This window comes from Pristis pectinata, chromosome 25 (genome assembly GCF_009764475.1).
Source record: "Pristis pectinata isolate sPriPec2 chromosome 25, sPriPec2.1.pri, whole genome shotgun sequence".
Lineage (NCBI taxonomy): Eukaryota > Metazoa > Chordata > Chondrichthyes > Rhinopristiformes > Pristidae > Pristis > Pristis pectinata.
In genome coordinates, this window is record NC_067429.1 from 4,378,507 (window position 1) to 4,383,757 (window position 5,251).

The window sequence follows — 5,251 nt, forward strand, 5'->3', positions numbered from 1 at the left end:
ATCTGCCACTTCTCAGCCCATTTTTGCATCCTATCTATGTCCCACTGTAACCTCTGACAGCTCTCCACACTATCCACAACACCCCCAACCTTTGTGTCATCAGCAAACTTACTAACCCATCCCTCCACTTCCTCATCCAGGTCATTTATAAAAATCATGAAGAGTAAGGGTCCCAGAACAGATCCCTGAGGCACACCACTGGTCACCGACCTCCATGCAGAATACGACCTGTCAACAACCACTCTTTGCCTTCTGTGGGCCAGCCAGTTCTGGATCCACAAATCAATGTCCCCTTGGATCCCATGCCTCCTTACTTTCTCAATAAGCCTTGCATGGGGTACCTTATCAAATGCCTTGCTGAAATCCATATAAACTACATCTACTGCTCTTCCTTCATCAATATGTTTCATCACCTCCTCAAAAAATTCAATCAGGCTCGTAAGGCAGGACCTGCCCTTGACAAAGCCATGCTGACTATGCCTAATCATATTATACCTCTCCAAATGTTCATAAATCCTACCTCTCGGGATCTTCTCCATCAACTTACCAACCACTGATGTAAGACTCACTGGTCTATAATTTCCTGGGCTATCTCTACTCCTTTTCTTGAATGAAGGAACAACATCCGCAACCCTCCAATCCTCCAGAACCCCTTCCGTCCCCATTGATGATGCAAAGATCATCGCCAGAGGCTCCACAATCTCCTCCCTCGCCTCCCACAGCAGCCTGGGGTACATCTCATCCGGTCCCGGCAACTTATCCAACTTGATGCTTTCCAAAACTCCAACACATCCTCTTTCTTAATATCTACATGCTGAAGCTTTTCAGTCTGCTGCAAATCATCACTACAATCACCAATATCCTTTTCCATTGTGAATACTGAAGTAAAGTATTCATTAAGTACCTCTGCTATTTCTTCTGGATTCATACACACTTTCCCACTGTTACACTTGATTGGTCCTATTCTTTCACGTCTTATCCTCTTGCTCTTCACATACTTATAGAATGCCTTGAGGTTTTCCTTAATCCTGCCCGCCAAGGCCTTCTCATGGCCCCTTCTGGCTCTCCTAATTTCCTTCTTAAACTCCTTCCTGTTAGCCTTATATTCTTCCAGATCTCTAACATTACCTCGCTCTCTGTACCTTTTGTAAGCTTTTCTATTCTTCTTGACTAGATTTATTACAGCCTTTGTACACCATGGTTCCTGTACCCTATCATAACTCCCCTGTCTCATTGGAACATACCTATGCAGAACTCCACACAAATATCCCCTGAACATTTGCCACATTTCTTTCGCACTTTTATCTGAGAACATCTGTTCCCAATTTAAGCTTCCCACTTCCTGCCTGAGAGCCTCATAATTCCCCTTAATCCAATTAAATGCTTTTCTAACCTGTCTGTTCCTATCTCTCTCCAATGCTATTGTAAAGGAGATAGAATTATGATCACTATCTCCAAAATGCTCTCCCACTGAGAGATCTGACACCTGACCAGGTTCACCTCCCAATACCAAATCAAGTACAGTCTCTCACCTGTAGGCTTGTCAAGAAACCTTCCTGGACACACCTAACAAACTCCACCCCATCTAAACCCCTTGATCTAGGGAGATGCCAATCGATATTTGGGAAATTAAAATCTCCCATCACAACAACTCTGTTATTATCACACCTTTCCAGGATCTGTTTCCCTATCTGCTCCTCGATATCCCTGTTACTATTGGGTGCCCTATAAAAAACACCCAGTAAAGTTATTGACCCCTTCCTGTTCCTAACCTTCACCCATAGAGACTCCGTAGACAATCTCTCCATGACGTCCACCTTTTCTGCAGCCATGACACTATCTCTGATCAACAGTGCCACTCCCCCACCTCTTTTGCCTCCCTCCCTGTCCTTTCTGAAACATCTAAAACCCGGCACTTGAAGTAACCATTCCTGTCCCTAAGCCATCCAAGTCTCTGTAATGGCCACCACATCATAGTTCCAAGTACTGATCCATGCTCTAAGTTCATCTGCTTTGTTCACAATACTCCTTGCATTAAAATAGACACATCTCAAACTGTCGGTCTGAGTGCGTCCCTTCTCTATCATCTGCCTATCCTCCCTCTCACACTGTCTACAAGCTTTCTCTATTTGAGAGTCGACCGCCTCTTCCTCACTCTTTTCAGTTGGGTTCCCACCCCCCAACAATTCTAATTTAAACTCTCCCCAGTAGCCTTAGCAAATCTCCCCGCCGGGATATTGGTCCCCCTGGGATTCGAGTGCAACCTGTCCTTTTTGTACAGGTCATACCTGCCCCAAAAGAGGTCCCAATGATCCAGAAATCTGAATCCCTGCCCCCTGCTCCAATCCTTCAGCCAGGCATTCATCCTCCACCTCATTCTATTCCTATACTCACTGTTATAACAAGTTATCATTGTTGCAAAATGTTGATCTTCAGGCCCTACACTGAGCTGCGTTGTCTTTATCCTCAAAACTGAACTGCACAAGATTTGGTGGGAATCATGGAAATTATTCATTGGAATCTGTCCACATCACCTGCATCTTGAAAAAAGGGGAACGTTTCTTTTAAGCATTTACAAAGCCTCCACATTGTGGCAAAATGTCCCACTCTTCACAGGAGGGTTGGTAAACACAGTTCGACATCAAGGGAAATATTGGAGCAGATGACCTAAAGCTTGGCCATTGGAGGTGGTTTTAAGGAATATCTGAAAGCATGGAGACGCTGTGAGGTTTGGGAAGGGACTTGCTGGATACGAGGTCCTGACAGCAGAGGGACTCACAGCCAAAACACATCTTCTACCATTTTCTTTTGTGATCTGCAATAACAGAGAATGCCTGAAACACTCAGCAGGTCAGGCAGCATCTGTGGAGGGATAAACAGAGTTATTGTTTCAGGTCAAAAACCCTTCATCAGAGCTGGGAAAGATGGAAGGCAAGGTAGTTAAAAGTTGCAGAGACAGTGGGGAAGTGATGCACAGGACAAAGGGTGAGGCCAGGGTTGCCATGGTGATAAATTGATGATGAAGCCATCCGATAGATAAGATATCTTTAATAGTCACATGTACATCGAAACACACAGTGAAATGCATCTTTGCATAGAATGGTCTGGGGGCAGCCCGCAAGTGTCGCCACGCTTCCGGCGCCAACATAGCCTGCCCACAACTTCCTAACCCGTACATCTTTGGAATGTGGGAGGAAACCGGAGTACCCGGAGGAAGCCCATGCAGTCACAGGAAGAACGTACAAACTCCTTACAGACAGTGCCCGGAATTGAACCTGGGTCACTGGTGCTGTAATAGTGTTACACTAGCCGCTACACTACCATTCCTATTTCTGAGGACCATTCAGTAGAGAGAAAACAAACAGAGGAACATGCAAAAGCAGTGAAATATGGGTATGAGCAGTAGGAATTGGCCAGTGTGTCAGTCAGTGTTAGTGGAGAGAGAGAAACTGGGCTAATATTACAGATGGCTAACCTACAACAGGTGGCGATGGAGACGGAGGAAGCGAGTCGACTGAATTAGTTGAATTTAATATTGAGTAAGAAAGTCTGCAACGTGCCCAGACAGAAGATGAGGTGCTGTTCTTCAGGCTTGTCTTGACCCTCATTAGAATAGTGTGCAAGGCCCCAGACAGATGGGTCAGAGTGGGGGGTAGGATGGACAATTAACGTGATAGACAACTGAATGCTCAGGGTCACCTCTATGGACTGTATAGTGGTGATATGCAAAGAGGTCATCCAATCTGCGCTTGGTCTCTCCATGGTAGAAGAGACCACATTGTGAACATTGAACACTAGAATGGAGGAGGAGCAAGTGAATCATTGTTTCATGTGGAAGGATTGTTTGGGTCCCTGGACGGTGGGAAGGGAAGAAGTAAAAGGGGAGGTGTTGCAGCTCCTGTGACTTCATGGGAAAACACTGTGAGAAGGGGAGTGGTTGGCTGGTGGAGATGAACGGGTGGACCAGAAAGTCATGCAGGGAGCGAACCCTTTGAAATACTGAAAGGGCAGAGTAGGGGAAGATGTGTCTGGTGGTGGAATCTTGTTGAAGGTGGTGGAACGTGTGAAGGATGATCTGTTGAACGTGGAGACTGGTGGGGTGGAAAGTGAGGACCTGGAAAATTCTGTTCTGTCCCTGTCTAGGAGAAGAAGGTGAGAGCAGAGATGCAAGAAAGAGATGAGATGTGGTCAAGGGCCCTGTCAACTCTGGTAGAGGGTAAGTCATGGTTAAGGAAGATGGAGGACATCTCAGAGGCACGTGTGTGGAAGGTCTCAAAGTCGAGTTTATTGTCATCTGCACAAGTGCATGTGTGCACAGGTGCCATGAGAAACTTATTTGCAGCAGCATCACAGGCACATCGCATCAGATAAGCAGCATTCACAAGAAAAACATAAATTAAACATAAATTATACACAATTTTTACAAGAAAGAACATAATTAGAACAAAAAAAAGTTCATTGTAGTGCAAAGTGATCAAAGTGGTCATAGTGTTGTTATACTGAGGTAGTGATTAGGGTTATGCCGGTTGGTTCAACAACCAAATGGTTGAAGGGAAGTAGCTGTTCTTGAACCTGGTGGTGTGGGACTTCAGGCTTCTGTACCTCCTGCCCGATAGTAGCCACGAGAAGGTAGCATGGATCTCGTCCTCAGAACAGCAACGTTGGAGACAGAGGAACTGGAAGAATGGAATGGCATACTTACATAATAGGATGGAGGATGTACAGTTGACAGAAGTGTGTGAGTCCATGGGTTGGTAATGGATTATTGTCACTAACCTCAGAGGACAGTGACAGAGAGATCCAGAAAGGTAAGGGAAGAGTCAAGACCACAGGAAGGCAGCAAAAGTAATGAAATTTTCACTGGATCAGATGAAAGGCCTCGACCCGAAACGTCGACTAATTTTCCTCCACAGATGCTGCCTGAACCACTGAGTTCCTCCAACAGTTTGTTTTCTCGCTCCATGTTCGTAGATATAGAAAGAAAAGAACACATTCTTCTTCCAACAATATCTCTACAGATGGGTTTTTAAAGATCATTTTAAAGAAATAAGAAGTGTTGAGGGCTTAAGAGGTAATTCTGGAGTTTGGGATCCAGAAGGCAGACCACAAGGCTGCTCGCAAAGACATTCAGAGGGAGGAAAGATGTCAGAAACGAAGTACAGAGATTTCTGAGGCTGTAGCATGGAAGAGGTGATACAAGTGGGTATAAAGCTTAAAGGAAATAGAAGAGGAACTGATGTAACAGATGCCA